This window comes from Musca autumnalis, unplaced genomic scaffold (assembly GCF_047663935.1).
Source record: "Musca autumnalis isolate F117 unplaced genomic scaffold, ASM4766393v1 scaffold_1, whole genome shotgun sequence".
Classification (NCBI taxonomy): Eukaryota; Metazoa; Arthropoda; class Insecta; order Diptera; family Muscidae; genus Musca; species Musca autumnalis.
In genome coordinates, this window is record NW_027411644.1 from 308,363,720 (window position 1) to 308,380,632 (window position 16,913).

A 16,913-nucleotide genomic window follows, 5' to 3' on the forward strand; every position below is an offset into this window, starting at 1 on the left:
CGGTATTACCCATCTTCGAAATTTGGACAAATAGGACGAAGGCTAAAATTTTGTACCAAACCGATTTATCAGTTTATCAGAGTTATCTCCAGCCACTAAATGTTGTGCCATAGCGGTTTTTACAACTTTCGGGCTGTTTCCTAAAGAAGTATGGATTTGACCTGAAAAAAATTTTACCGTCTAATGGATGCAGTGAATGCAAGTTGGTTCATCAAAGTGATTCGAGAGCATGTCTTAAAATAAACTTATCCGAAATTTTATAAGGAGGAGTTGACAGATATAGTCCCTATTCAAACCTGATCTATGTCTGCCAGATACGGTAGGATGTGTAAAGTATGGACCAAATCGGTCACTCCCTTCAAAAGTTATCATGCGCAATATTTTTCCGAACTTTTTTGAACTTTTGTGGGGGAGGTACCTGAAGGAGTGGACCGATATGGTTTATCTTCGAACATAATTAAGTTTGGGCAAAATATTACGAAGGCCAAATTTTGGACCTAATCGGCAGATCTGCCCGAGAATTATCTTGCGCTCCAACCACTATGCACTGTCTCATAGGGTTTTTGCAGCTTTCAGGCTACTTTCTCTGGAAGTACGGACTTGCCCCTGATGAAACTTGTACCGTCGTATAGGGGACAGTAATTACAACAAAAATCAAAGCAATTCGAGACCAGGTCATAAACTGAACTTTATCGAAATTTTGTGTAGGGGGTACCCGAAGCAGTGAACCAATTGTGTCCATACCCGATGGAACCTCATCTACGTCTGGTAGAAATTCCTCGATATTACATAGCTCCTAAAAAATTTGGGAGTTATATCCGCAATCCAAGGCGGACATAAGTCCCAAAATCGTTTTGGGTGTTATGTCCGTTGGGAGTTATGTCACGGCACCAACCAAACCACAGACAAATTTTGTTACTTTTTACTTATACCCTCCATCATAAGATGGGAGGTATATTAAGTTTTTCATTCCGTTTGTAAGTACTCGAAATAATCATTGTAGACCCCATAAATATATATAATTTTGATCAGCGTGCAATTCTACATCGATATAGCCATGTCCGTCTGTGGAAATCACTCTAACGTCGAACGGATTGAAGTATGTGGATGACATTTTGGTAGAATCTATTACATGTACGTAGGACTTTTGGTATTGTAGGTCCACGTTTTTGTATATCCCCCATAGAAAGTGACGCGTCGTCGTTTCAAGGAAAATTTAAGATAGTTGTCCCATTTGACCACCGAATTGGTTGTAATTTGGTATTTTGTGTCTCCAGAGGCAAAGAAATATGTCTATAAAAGAATCGGTTGTAGCTTTGCATTTTGCGTTTCAAGAGGCTATGTAAACCATAAAATGTTTACATAGGTCCACGTTTTGGTATATCCCCCATATAACGCCCCATATGTAGTACGCGTCATTTTAAGATATTTTGAATGTATTAGACCCATTTGAGCTCCGAATTGGTTGTAATTTGGCATTTTGTGTCTCCAGAGGCTAGACAACATTTCTACCAATGTTTGTTTATATAGGTCCACGTTTTGGTAGAGCCCCCATATAACGCCCCATATATAGTACGCGTCACTTTAAGATATTTTGAATGCGTTAGTCCCATTTGACCACAGAATCGGTTGTAAGTTTGTATTTTGTGTTTCCACAGGCAAAGAAATATTTCTACCATAAAATGTTTATATAGGTCCAGTTTTTGATATAGACCCCATAGGACGATATCTCCCGATTTTCGGTATTTTGAAGGTTTTAGCCTCATTATCGCAGCGAAATGGCTGAAATTTGGTATTTAGTCTTCGTTGGGCGTATAAAACCTTCCCCCGGAAATTTATAGGTATAGGTCCACACCTTCATATAGCCCCCATAGGACGATACCTCCCGATTTTCGGTATTTTGGAGGTTGTGGCCTCAATATTCCACCGAAATGGCTGAAATTTGGTGGTTAGTCTTCATTTGGGGTATAAAACATTCCATATGAAATTTTTCGGTATAGGTCACACGCCCTCATTTAGTCCCCATAGAATGGTATATCCCAATGTTCGGTACATTGAAGGTTTTAGCCTCATTATAACACGGAAATGGCTGCAAGGTGGTACATAGTCTTCGTTGAGGGTATAAAACTTTTCACCTGAAAGTTGTCATATAGCCCCAATAGAACGGTACATCCCGAAATTCTAGATATAGCTCGTTCTCCACCAAAATAGCTGAAATTTGGTATTAAGTCTTTGATAGAGGTATAAAACATTCATGCCGAAATGTGCCGGTATAGGTCGACGTCCTCAAATACCCCCATAGTTGTGGCCCCAATATACCACCGATATGACTGAAATTTAGTTTTTAAATTGCCATGGGCGTATAAAATATTGGAGAAGAGAATTATCAGTATAAGCCCTATTCTTCAAATAACTTTCGGATTTTCGGTACTTTAAGGTTGTGTTATCAATTTCCTATTGAAACGGGTAAAATATAATATTTAATCTCCGTTGGTGGTATAAAACTTCCCACCTGAAAATTTCCGGTATTGTACCATGTTTTTATATAGCCCCCATATAAGGATCCCTACCAATTTTCGGTATTTTGAAAGTTTTAGCCACAATATTCAATGGGAATAACTGAAATTTGGTATTTAGTCTTCGCTGGAGTTACGAAATTTTCCTTCAGAAATTTATCGGTGCAGGTTAACGTTTTATACAGCCTCCATAGAACGGCACTGCCGATGTTGTTAACTATCCAAATCCAGAATATCCAGGTTTAGGTCTAGTCGGTTTTGCCCAATTTTATGTATTTCGCTCAATTCGGAAAATTGTAAATATTGGCCCGTGTTTTGGAAACAACAAAAATGTCGCCCCATATTAGCTGTTTTGAAGGGAGTATTATCAGTTCAGATATATGTACTACTCCTGCAAAAGGAAGAGTTTAATACTTTCATAAGCGAAATAAAACTAATTGTTCCTATTCACTTCAATACAGTTCGTGGTGGAGGGTATAAAAAGTTCGACCCGGCCGAACTGAACGCTTTTCTTACTTGTTTAAAAACAGTTTTTTTTTTTAATAGGGATGGGACAGCTGCCCCGCCCCCTCCGAAATTTTAACAAAATATGTAGCCTATTCACCAACGGTCATCCCGATAAATTTTCTAAAATTTTTAGGAAAATTGGTTCAGTAGTTTCAGAGATATAACATATTTATAAAAGTGGGCGTGGTCGGGTCTTTAGACCTCAAATAGGCACTTATTGTCGGAGATTCATCGACCGTTTCCTCGTAAATTTACTTTCTAACTTATACGCTGGTAAGTTTTGCAAGAAAATCGTTTTTAAAAAAAGGGCCTAGGGGAGGTTCCCCGATCCCTTCGAAATTCAATAAAGTATGTGGCCTATTTTCACCAGCGGTCAGTAGTTTCGGAGATATAACATATTTAAAAAAGTGGGCGTGGTCGGGTCTTTAGGCCCCAAGTAGGTACTTAGGGTCGGAGATTTACCGTAAATTAGCTAACTGATACGTTCGTAAGTTTTGCAATAATAGCGAAAATAGGGCCAAGGGGAGGTACCACGCCCCTTCTGAAATTCAACCAAATATTTAGGGGTACTTAGGGTTGGAGATTCAAGAGGGTTTTAACTAGACCTGAAGTAAATTCAGTTGCTGCCAGGGGCAAATCAAGGACCAACAAAACCTTAAACGAAAACACGAGCTATGATGATTTAATTTCTTTATTATCACCTCTCTTGGTACCTTAGGTTTATTTATTTGATACGACTATTTATCTCGGCAGGGTGGCTTCGTATGGTTAGTGTCAGGCTAATGTGTTCAGTGGCTTTGGCGAGATCGTCTGAAGCTGGCACAGTGATAGCAGTCGGCCCGACCGTGTACGGATGACAGGAGTCGGCCCGTGGAAGTATTGGTTCTCGTAAAGGTGGGGGACTCGGTGGTGGGGACCGGGTGGAAGCGGGTTGATTATAGTCGGTGCGCTGACGTCACTCATCGTTGGAGTCGGTTTGATGTAGTGTGGTGAACAATATTCGGCGCGGCCTGCTCGTGCTGATGCCTCTCGGCTTGAGGAATCGGGTTGGTGGCACTCGGCTCTAATAGGCGTGTTGATTACCCTTGGCTTCGGCAAAAAGATTAATGGCCCTCGGCTCGGGGTCCCCATCAATGGTACTCGGGTTGGTGGCACTCGGCTCGGTGTAGTCGGTCTGAAACGAGAAGATACAATTGAATATGTTCGAAGCGAACGAGTCGCGGGAGCGAACGAATCGCAGGAAGCGAACGAATCGCAGGAAACGAACGAAGCGCAGGAAACGAACTAATCGCGGAAGCGATCGAGTCGCTGGAACCAAAGGCCTTGGGTTTAGTACGAAATCTTCCGACTGCAGACACTGCCACAAATCAAATACTTCGAAGCGAACGAATCGTAGGAACCAAGGCCTTTGGTTTTGTACGAAATCTTCCGACTGCGGACACTGCCACAAATCAAATACTTCGTACTCGGGTAACTAAAGCACTTGACGACCCTTGGTGTAAAAAACCGAACGATTTAGCTAGGTAGTGAAGTAAAGTGATTGAGAATTATTTCCCCACAGCTTGAAAATAGTTCACATTTCTTAACACTGTAGCTAAATAATTATATAATATCAGTTGTCAAGTAATATTCGATATTTCCTGATGCACTTATACCAATGGCAAGTACATCTTTAACGGGAATTGCCATAGAACGTTAAGGTGGGGTATATATTAAATTGGGCAATATAAAAACCAACAAAGAAAGGAAAAATAATAATAGCATATGTATATAATCGGTAACATGTATCAGTCACGTTACACAGTTCGTATTGGGGTGGTTCGGAGGGTGGAAGTTCGGAACAGGATGGTTCGGAGAGGGGAAGTTCAGAGGGGGTTGTTTGGACATCCGTAAGTTATTCAAAAATAGCGGTTTTAACAAATCGGGCCTACTGGAGGTAACCTGCCCACTTCGAAATTCAAGAAAATATATAATAACGCAACGGATCCTCCCTGTACATTTTCTGAAATTTTCAGGAAAATCGTTTCAGTAGTTTTGAATATATAACATATGTAAAAAGTGGACATGCTAAAATAGCGTTTTTTAAATATGGGAGGTACCTCGCCCCGTCCAAAATTCAACAAAATATATAGCCTATTTTCAACACGGGCGCTCCCTGTACATTCTCTAAAATGTTTAGGAAAATCGGTTTAGCCGTTTTTGAGTCTATACGGAACAAGCATATGTACATACAGACATTGCCCCTTATGTATAAGATTGTATATTTTTATACCCTCCACCATAGGATGGGGGTATATTAAGTTTGTCACTACGTTTGTAACTACTCGAAATAATCATTGTAGACCCCACAAAGTATATATATTCTTGATCAGCGTGCAATTCTACATCGATATAGCCATGTCCGTCCGTCTGTCCGTCTGTGGAAATCACTCTAGCGTCCGAACGGATTGACGTAGGTTGATGAAATTTTGGGAAAATATGTTATATTTACGTAGGACTTTTGGTATTGAAAGCGGGCTATGTAGGTCCACGCTTTCGTATAGCCCCCATACAAAATGACGCGTGACGCGTCGTCGTTTTAAGGAATTTTTAAGATATTTGGCCCATTTTACCACCGAATTGGTTGTAATTCGGTACTTTGTGTCTCCAGAGGCCAAAAAATATTCCTACCAAAGTTGGGTTATATAGGTCCACGTTTTGGTATAGCCCCCATATAAGGCCCAATATAAAGTACGCGTCATTTTAATATATTTTGAATGTATTAGACCCATTTGACCACAGAATTGGTTGTAATTTGCTATTTTGTGTCTTCAGAGGCCAGAAAACATTCCTACCAAAGTTGGGTTATATAGGTCCACGTTTTGGTATAGCCCCACATAAGGCCCCTTATAAAGTACGCGTCATTTTAATATATTTTGAATGTACTAGACCCATTTGACCAAAGAATCGGTTGTAACTTTGTATTTTGTGTTTCCAGAGGCTAAGAAACATTTCTACCATAAAATGTTTATATAGGTCCACGTGTTGATATAGCCCCCATAATACAATATCTCCCGATTTTCGATATTTTGAACGTTTTAGCCTCATTATCGCACCTAGATGGCTGAAATTTGGTATTTAGTCTTCTTTAGGCGTATAAAACTTTCCCCCAGAAATTTGTAGGTATAGGTCCATCATATAGCCCCCATAGAACGGTACCTTCCGAATTTCGGTATTTTGAAGGTTGTGGCCACATTAATCCACCGAAATGGCTGAAATTTGTGGTGGAGGGTATAAAAAGTTCGGCCCGACCGAACTTAACGCTTTTCTTACTTGTTTATGTTAGTTAGCTCATTTTGCACACACACCCAACACCTATACAAACATTTTGCCAAAGTTTCGGACAAGGATTGGTTTATTTTTAATACAGTGTCTGCATATGACTGACATAAGGTTACAGCATCCATTGGCCTATGGATTTACATATATTCTGATATATGCAAGTATGAACAGATAAATATATATGTATGTGCAGTATTATAAATGTATATATACAATGTATGCATGTATGTATATGCAAATGTTGTAAAGATATCAAAATAAAAATTTCCCAGCAAAAAAGGAAAACTAAATAAAAATTCAAAAGCGAGAGACATGTCACATTAAATGAGATTGTTAAAGTGAATAAAAAGTAAAATGTCAGGTAAAGAATGTGATGAAAAGGGGAAAAGCCAGGCATGTTGATGCCAAGTAAATATGACGAATGGATGTGATTTAATAATTGCACTGATTGCAAGTAATCCTGTTGATGATGAGATGAAGATGAAGAAGGATAACGAAGAAGAATGATGAAGACGAAAAAGAAGTGTGTGTGTGTGTGTGTGAAAAATGCTGAAACGCTATTGAATTTACAACAATGCTGCAGTTGACAGCAGGAAAGGTGTGAAAGAAAACAAAAATGACATTAATGCATTTAACAAACGATTATGACACTATAAAGGTGTCAAAGTGAAGCGAAGTGGGGATAATCTGTAGATGTAGTTATAGAAAAAGAAAAGAAAATTGTTTAAGGAGTAAGTGATTGAAAATGCGTATTAATGAAAATATCTATGTATATCTAATGGGGCAGGAGTTTCTTTTTATACCCGCAGCCTTCAGACTAACGACAGTATATGATCGAAATAATGGTTTTAGACCCCAAGTATGTATGAACGAAATCCGTTTGAGACAATTTATATAAAATTTTTGCCTTCCTAATGTTCCGGGTACCTTCCCCACAAAAGTTCAAAAATTTTCGCTAAAATGGTGCGCACGATAAGTCTCGAAGGCAATAACAGATTTCGTCCATACTTTGCACATCGTAATATTTCTAAGAGACATAGATCAGGTTCGAATATGGATAATATTTCGTCCACTCCTTAGAGTACCCACCACGTAAAATTTCGGAAAAGTGCAGTTTAAGAGCTGCTTTCGAACCGACGCACAGTGGATCCACTTGTATGGAGAAAGTGGCCAAAAATATTTGGAGTGTAAAAATCAAACCAATGCGCCGGCTACAGCTTTGTGCTGCTGCGAAGAGTGTTTTAAGAAACCACGATCATAACATTCTCCCCCCTTTCCCCTCTGGAGGGGATATACGGTAAGAATTGTTTTATGCTGTTAATACAAAATGACATGAACAAAGGTCCCGATTATCTTATGGTGCAAAAATAGGCTTGGGAAAAAAAAAATTCTCCAAAAGCAACAAAAAAATCCAACCAATTCAGCGGATTAAAAAATCAACATTTTTGTCTGAAAATTGGTAAAATTTTTAATATAGATCTTATTTTTAATATAAGTTTGGTAGAAGATTTTTTCATCTTGGCGCTGATGCCAATTATGTTAATTTACGTAGTCAGATAACAGAGTTATACGCTAATATATCCATAGAAACCCTATTCTGGGGTAGCTTTAGTTAGCGGGCCACCATTTATAATCTGGCACTAGATGGCAGCTGATTTTAATACTGAATAATATTAAACCCATGAACTACTTTGGAAAATTATACCCGAGGTGGGCACTGGTGGTCATCATGACTAAAACCTTAGTCACGCTAAAACACTATTTTTTAATGAAAATTAAGCTATTACCTATTCATTTAAAATCACTATAATATTTTGCTATACGTATAAGTTTCGCGATATTTTGAATATATTTACTTGCACTTAAATATAGGTTGTACTCACACAAAAAAATATTAGTCAAATGTTTCGACTTTTGAAGCTATTCTTAAAAAGATCGCGTTCGAATGAAACAAAAATTAATATATTTTTAAAAAGGTCCATGTCATAGCTGTCAAGGTTGCCAGATGTTGTACCAAAATTTTTACATTATTTTTTTTTATTTTTTTGCGACGGTACAAATTTTTTCAAGAGCAAGTCCATACTTCCTGAGAAAATAGGCCGAAAGTTGTAACAATTTCCTATGGCACCAAATGTAGTGGCTGGAGCGCACGGTAACTCTCGAACGGATCCGCCGATTCTTTCCAAAGTTAGTTTAAGTTTGAAGATGGACAACATCCGGTACATCCTACCAAAAGCGGTCCAAATTTTGGATATCTTAAAAGTTTGTTCAAATGTAGTTTAACTTCACAAAAGTTTAACATTTTTGTTGAAGTCCAGTTTAGGATATGTTCAAAGATCCTTTGGAAAATTATATCGATGCTACTCCTGTTTACACCCAGCAAAAAATCGAATCCGTTAGTCATTTTGTAACCAATTTTACTCCTGACTAAGTAATGAGTACGGTGGCACAGAGCGTGTGTGTCCGATTACAAATCCGAGGGTTGTGTGCGGCAGGCAAGTTTCTGGTTAACAAAATAAAGAAAAGTTGGTGGTGCACATGTAAGCGTTTAAACAACCCTTAATGAGTAGTGTGTTCGGCTACAAATCAAAAGTTCGAGTGATCAAATCCAGCAGAGAGCAAAGTAAAATAACAATATAAAGTGTGTTTAAATTGAAAATAAATTCCACCTAAACTACCTTTTTGCTTATTTTTCAACTTCTAGTGGCCATAGAATAACTACTTATTCCAGTGGTTATAGAATAACCATGTCTCCTGACATAGTGGTCCAAAAACTCTAAGTTATACGGAAACCCACTTAAATGACTAAGCCGATGCATTCCATCAATGCCTCCCCTTACCACTTTTGAGCTTTACTCTGAATATATATTTATACCCTCAGCATTTATGCTCATCGAAATAAAGGATTTCGACCCCAAGTGTGTTTGGATGAAATCCGTTTCAGACAATTTAGAGTCGGTTTAGCCACGATAACTTTCGAACGGCTTAACCGATTTTGTCTGAAATTTGGCTTTCGAAAAATTTTGTTCAAACTAAGTATAAGTTCGAAGATGGGCTATATCGGTCCACTTTCTGTTCTCTTCTTAGGGTACCACGCACACAAATGCTCAACATGTTGGTTTAAGTGCTGTTAAAGGTCTGTTCTATGATCCTTTGGCAATTTTTACTGAATGTACTCCTTGTGGCCCTGTTTGCAGCGATATTATGTTTTTCGTGGACAGGTCCATGTTTCTTAATATAAAAGTGCAAAAGCTCCAAATTATATACTGACCAACTGAAATGACTGGTGGTCGCCATATCTACCCCCAAAATAAGACACACTTGCAAAATGGACTATGTTGGACCATTCCTTTAGTTACCTCCACCGCAAAACGTTTGAGCTTTTATGCTAATCCATAGTTTTGTCTATATATGTCCAAAATTCTGAAAACCCTCTAAATTCATACGTTTTTGTAGAAAAAGTATTTCAATTCACACAGGCTGAGGTTATATCTCTGTCGGCAAAGCAGACTGATAGTTTTTAATTATACCCTCAGCATTTGTGCTAACGAGGGTATATACACTTTCATACGGGCAAAATGTGCCTGATCGAAATAATCGTTTTAGACCTCAAGTATGTTTGGACGAAATCCGTTTCAGACAATTTGGAATTGATTAAGCTATGTCTGTTCGTCCGGCTGGCTGGAGCGCACGATAACACTCGAACGGATTAACCGATTGGAACCAAATTTTGGGTATCGTAATATTTTAGTTCGGTCCATTCCTTCGGGTGCCTCTCCCATAAAAGTTCAAAATGTTTCTGTAAAATGGTGTGAACGATAACACTCAAATCGATTGCTCCGATTTGGTCCAAATTTTACACATCGTATTATTCCTTCCAGATGTGAATTGGGTTCGAATGTGGTCCACTCCTTTGGGTACCTCCCACACAAAATTCGGATAAAGTGAAGTTTAAGAGCTCCTCTCGCATCGTTCTGAAATTTTTTCAGTAGGTTGTCCTTGAGCCTCCCTTTACGACGGTAAAATTTTTTTCTTGCGGAAGTCCATACTTCCTTTGATATTAGCCTAAAGCTCCATGACACCCTGACGGCACCAACCACAATGACAAATCCGCAATATAATTCTCGCAGGAAGTGTCTCATTGGTGCAGACTTTGCACATCATATTACCTCATCCACTCAAGTATTAGGTTGGAATATGGACTATATCGGTCCACTCTTTCGGGTACCTCCCACACAAAATTCCGAAAAGGTGATGTTTAAGAGCTCCTCTCTCATCGGTTTGATTCTTTTTTCAGTAGGTTGTTCTAGCGGCTTAATAAACAACGGTACAATTTTTGGCGGAGTAAGTCAATACTTCCTAAGATAATGGCCCAAAAGCTCCCAATCCCTGCCGGCATATACTAAAATGGCTATTGTTATATTGCACAAAAAAAAAATTTTGAAAAATTTCTTCCAAACAAAGTTTAACGTAAATGATTTGGTATAGCCCCACATTATGGTAGGTACAGATTTTAAACCAAACTCGTGATACAAAATCAATATATTTTATATACGACATAATTATTTTCTGTTTTTTTCAGTGTCTGAGGGTATATCTCCGTCAGCACAGTTTCAATTCGCATAGGCTGAGGGTACATCTCTGTCGGCAAAGCCGACTTATACTTTTTTATCTTTCACTGTAGAGGTTTTTACAAGAGCTTCTTTAGTTCTCTCAGTCTCTATTCATGACTTTGGCTGGTAATCTGTTTTTGAATACAATTTTTTCAAAACTCGTAAATGCTTGCTCTGGAGGGGGATGGAATACAGGAGAACTAGTAGTTAAACAGTTTGCAAGTCCCCATCCTAGAAAACTCCCTACTTCACTCTACAGGGCTTGAAATTAATTTTCCTGAATTCCACGTACGACTGACGTCCACAAACATAATTGATTATTCAACGTTTCAACCTTGGCCGGAGGGTTGTCTGCACAATGTCCTCAAACAGCGTGGAGTGCCTAACATTATCATAAGCTGTTGATAAGTCGAGCTTACATGCTGGTGTTCGCAACCGGATATTGCTGAAGCTGGGAAGGAATAAGAGTCTTAACTACGGGGACACAGACGAAATCGACTTAACAGACTTCTGGAACGATGTTGAACAGTTTGAGAACTTTGGTTAGATACTCGAGTACCGGTTCATCCAGATGTTTTAGTATTGTAATGGATATTCCACCAGGACCCAACACCTTTGATGATTGAGCGTTCCTGATGACTTCCGCAACATCATCCATTGTAAATTGTGGCGATTCATGCTCGACCGGAAGAGATCTAATGCGGCGTAGTACACTTCTTTTCGAACCTGGGGTGTTCGAAAAGCTGTCGATTAAAATAACTTGTGCAACTCTTAGGATCAGTCAGCATAACGGCGCCAGTCTTCGAGAGTGACTTAATTGTTGACCACTAAACCGACGACCGGGCTCTTCACATGTTTTAACCACTTGACTTCCTACCGCTGGCATCGATATCTGAATTTTCACCCTAACATAACCGTCGGATATAGCCCTGATTAAAATGATGATTAGATTTTCAACCTTCCCAATACATACTTTTCTATATGATGTCACGCACTTGTTCCTTTGGAATCATGATGTCATATGCCTTTGATACATTTTCATGACAAGAACTAGAAAGTGATACGGATGACTTTGTAGGGGTAAATGTGAGATTGCATTCCTACAAGAAATTATTTATGGGGGCTAGGTGGTCGGAAATAATAATGGAATAATCGTCAGCGTACAACACCAACAAGATATTTGCCGGTTGGTAGATTGTTCACTTTCGCAGGATGAATATTGAACAAACTAAGTATTGCGGCACTCTCATTTTGATCTTGCTTTAGTTGCACTTTTGTTATCGGACATAGACGAAGGTATACCCATCATTAAGCACGCCAATGCTGATGGTTGAAATTCATGATTTGGGATTTCAACATTGGCCTATCAAACGCCATGGACATGACAAAATTATACATTCTTGTGGCCGCTAATTTTGGTCATTCGCAATCAAAGTTAATAGAGGTAAAAGAAAAGAAATCGGATACCACCTTAGGCAGGGATGATGTTGTTATGTTGTTATTGTTATTTTAGAAAATGTGTAGGGAGTGCAGGACTACGGTCAAGGTAACAACTGCAACAGTTATTGAACAATTTAGATCGGCTCATTAATCCTTAATCATCCTTGTGAATTCTTTAAAGTTATAGAATCTCCTTAAGTAGAGTATCCTTCCGCTATTACCTAACGCCTCTTGCTGCAGTATCATCGAGTATGCGTATTTCAGTACTTATTAAGGTATCAAGCATTAAAATCATGTAGTACTCTTCTTAGGTCAAATTTCTTCAGGTACCTCGTTGAATTATCTCACAAGGATTACATTTGATGAACAGTTCAAAGCAATCTTCAAACAACACTTATGCCCAAATGTTTAAACGCTTGTTCCCGGTGAACAAGCTCCGGATCTCTCTCACATAGTTTATATTCAAACTTGATAAAAACTGGCTCTATTCCGTAATTTTTAATAAATTACGGGAGCAGACCATACAAGTATATCGTGCAATGAACAAACTATCGGTATCGGACTACCAAAAAAAGCCCCGTATTTATCAATTATTTCGATTATTACATAAGCTAATATCATTTCAATCACACACAACTGCATATTTAATATTTCAGTCCGTTTAAGCTTCCTTTCTACCTCCTCGTCAATTAATTCTATTGTTACAATAATTGATTTCATGTCCTTTGATCGGCGAAAAGTACTTACATTAATTACTCTCGTCTGTCCTTTTGAGTTTATGCTGCTCATTATGAACATTAATAATTCTTTAATTTCCAGAGAAAATATGAAACACAAAAGCAACCAGTCGACAGCGTGTTTTTTATCACTTTCAGTTTTCTTTTCTTCGTCTGGGTGGATGGGAGAATAAATTGAATACGTGCTCATGTCCCTTTGGGACAATGTTTGTGCTTTTTAATGACACCATCACCGCGTAAATGCTTGCAATGTTATGTTGTTGGGGGAAAATTACACGACAATGGTTTGCAGTTTTCTGTTTGTCTGACAAGAGTGCGTTCAAAAGAAAGGTATTTGTAATTAATGTGATACCCTACACCACACAGGGTGAAGGGTGTGTGTGCATTTGCTTATAACTGCAATAGGAAGCTATATAGCGTCTGTCTATTGTAACGGGCAGACAGTTCGATAACAGCAAAAACTACCATTACCAAAGAGCGAAGCTTTTGGGTAGCCGAAACTAAGTACAAATGTACCCAATAAACCATTATTTTAACAAGGACATGTCAAACCAAATATATATGTAGTTATTCTATGGCCACTAAAAGTTATCAAACAGGTTTGAAAAACAGCTACTTTAAATGGAAGGTGCTTACATCTGGGAAGTTTTTGCGGACTCTGAAACTACAATGTTCATAGATAAGAAAAATAAAAAAATTTAAAAAGCGCTCCAGCGATTTTTTTGTTTCTTGATATTTCTCATATATGAATATTGTAGTTTCTGAATACGCAAAAACCTCAGAGATGTAAGCACCTTCCGTTTAAAATTGCTTCAAGAGCACAGTGGTGGATTTTCATGAAAAAGATAATTGTTACCTAACACGTGTAAAACATATAAAAATAGAAAGCAGGGAAAAGTATGATTCATAGACCCGATATTGAATAAGATATCTGAGTTTGATCTGATTTGTTTTTGTTTAACAGCCGTCCGGACTTGATAATAAATGGATGTACCATATCATTACTTACTTGCTTAAATGTTAAACGGACGGAACGGGACGGATACTTACTTACTTAGCTGGCCCATTACAGAACATTTGTTCTATAGGCCGAACTAAGAAGAGATCTCCATTCCTCTCTATTTGTTGCTTTGCACACTGGAATACCGCGCCTTGTCATCTCATCATCCACTTGTTTGCGCCATCTATTCCTTGGCCTGCCAATTCTGCGTGCACCGCCATGTGGCATGTATTCATACGCCTTTTTAGCGGGTTCATCATCGCTCATTCTTATGATATGGCCTAGCCAACGCAATCGCTGCATCTCGATACGTTTAACAATATTGATGTCGTTGTATAGCAGATACAGCTCGTGGTTCATGCGACGTCGATATTCACCGTCAACGCAGATTGGTCCGTAGATCTTTCGAAGAATTTTTCTCTCAAACACACCAAGCACTGCCATGTCTGCTTGCGCAAGTACCCAGGCTTCGGAGCCATACATCAGCACGGGTAGTATCAGTGTTTTGTAGAGCGTTATTTTTGTTTGACGAGATGTGGCTTTGTTTTTAAACTGCTTACTTAATCCAAAGTAGCATCTGTTGGCCAATACAATTCTTCTTTTTATTTCACAACTGATGTCGTTTGTTGTGTTGACGGAGGTGCCGAGGTAGACGAAGTCTTTTACTACCTCAATATTATAGGAACCAACTTCCACAGTCGGTCCGAGCTCAATGGACGCATTGCGCGTCGACACCATCAACTTGGTCTTCTCACCGTTTACCGCCAGACCCACTTTAGCAGATTCTCCTTCGACCTTTATAAAGGTATCAGTTACTTCTTTTACTGATCGACCCATGATGTCTATATCATCAGCATAAGCAAGTAACATGTGACTGTTGGTGTAGATTGTGCCACTTCTTTTGACGTTTGCCTCTCGTATAACCTTTTCTAGCAGGATGTTGAAGAGGTCACACGAAAGGCTGTCTCCTTGTCTGAAACCTCTTTTGGTACCAAACTCTTCGGAGAGGTTCTTTCCTATTTTAACTGAGGACCTCGTGTCAGTTAAAGTCATTTTACAAAGCCGGATGAGCTTTGCGGGAATACCAAATTCAGACATGGCTTGGAATACCTTTGAGCGCAGCGGACTGTCGAAGGCTGCTTTATAATCGACAAAAAGGTGGTAGGTGTCGATCTGCATCTCTTGGGTCTTCTCCAGGATTTGCCGCAGGGTAAATATCTGGTCAATGGTGGACTTGCCAGGTCTAAAGCCGCATTGGTATGGTCCAATAATCTCGTTGACCATTGGCTTTAGTCGTTCGCACAATATCCCTGACACGATCTTGTAGGCAATAGGGAGTAGACTTATGCCCCTATAGTTAGAGCATACAGTCTTATCTCCCTTCTTGTGGACGGGGCACAGGATACTCAGGTTCCAATCGTCGGGTACTCGTTCTTCCTGCCAGATGGTGCTAACTAGCTGATGAATACACCTTATCAGCCTGTCGCCTCCGGTTTTGAACAGCTCGGCTGGTAAGCCATCGGCCCCTGCTGCCTTATTATTCTTCAGCCGATTTATTGCTGTCTTTACCTCATCTTGGCTGGGCGGTATACATTCAATACCATCTTCTGGGATTGGGACTGTGGTATCTTCGTCGTCTTCGCTGCTATTGGATACCAACAGATTTGAAAAATGTTCTTTCCATATCCTGAGTACACTATCTGTATCAGTTACCAAATTACCTTGCTGGTCTCTACAGGAGGATGTGCCTGTACCAAAGCCATCAGTTTGATGCTTGACTCTTTGGTAGAATTTTCGGACTTCATTCTGGCTCCTGTACATCTCGATTTTTTCACACTCCCGCTTTTCCATCTCTCTCTTTTTCCTGCGGAAGAGACGTTTCTCCTCTCTCCTTTTCTCCCTGTATCTCTCTCGTGCGCTACGCGTTGCTACGGATTGTAAAGTAGCCTTATATGCCGCATTTTTCTCTTCGGTGGCAGCACGACACTCCTCATCATACCATGGATTCCTTGGTGGAGGTCTCTGGTATCCAAGTATGGATTTTGCGGCTGTTTGCATGGAGTGGGCAATGCTTTGCCATTGCGCTGATATGTTATCGGGATGAGGAGGGCTTTGATTAAGCAATTGGGCTAGTTGAGTGGAATATGCTGTGGCTATCTGTTGTGATTGCAGCTTACCGATGTCTAACTTTCGTGTTGTGTCTGTTCGTACTTTGTTTGCTACGTTTAAGCGGGTGCGTACCTTTGCTGCAACAAGGTAGTGGTCCGAATCAATGTTTGCGCCTCGGAACGATCGTACATCCAACACGCTCGATGAATGTCTTCCATCTATCACAACATGATCAATTTGGTTTCTTGTTTTCTGATCTGGAGACAGCCAGGTGCCCTTATGAATATCGAGATGATTAAATCTGGTACTGCTAACTACCATGTTTTTTGCAGCTGCAAAGTCTATCAGTCTCATACCATTGTCAGATGTTTCACTGTGGAGACTGAATTTCCCGACTGTTGGGCCAAAGATATTCTCCTTTCCAATTTTGGCATTAAAATCGCCTAGAATGATTTTAATGTCATGGGCAGGGCAACGGTCATATGTTTCTTTTAAGCGCTCGTAAAATATATCTTTGGTCTGTTCATCCTTTTCTTCAGTGGGAGCATGAGCGCAGATAAAGCTGATGTTGAAGAATTTAGCTTTTATTCGAATTGCAGCAAGTCTTTCATTCACTGGAGTGAAGCTGGATACAAGATGTTTTAGTCTCCGACTAACTACGAATCCACAA

General features: G+C 39.4%; 1 protein-coding gene across 1 annotated transcript in view; it reads right to left on the reverse strand.

Annotated features, from left to right (window-relative positions):
* Positions 1–3,698: 3,698 nt before the first annotated feature.
* The window catches only part of LOC141391420 (putative carbonic anhydrase 3), a 32,574-nt gene continuing 19,359 nt past the window's right edge, over positions 3,699–16,913 (reverse strand). The window contains exon 4 of the mRNA XM_073964316.1: positions 3,699–4,197. The gene's annotated coding sequence lies outside the window, so the exon portion shown is untranslated. The remainder of the gene's footprint in view (positions 4,198–16,913) is intronic.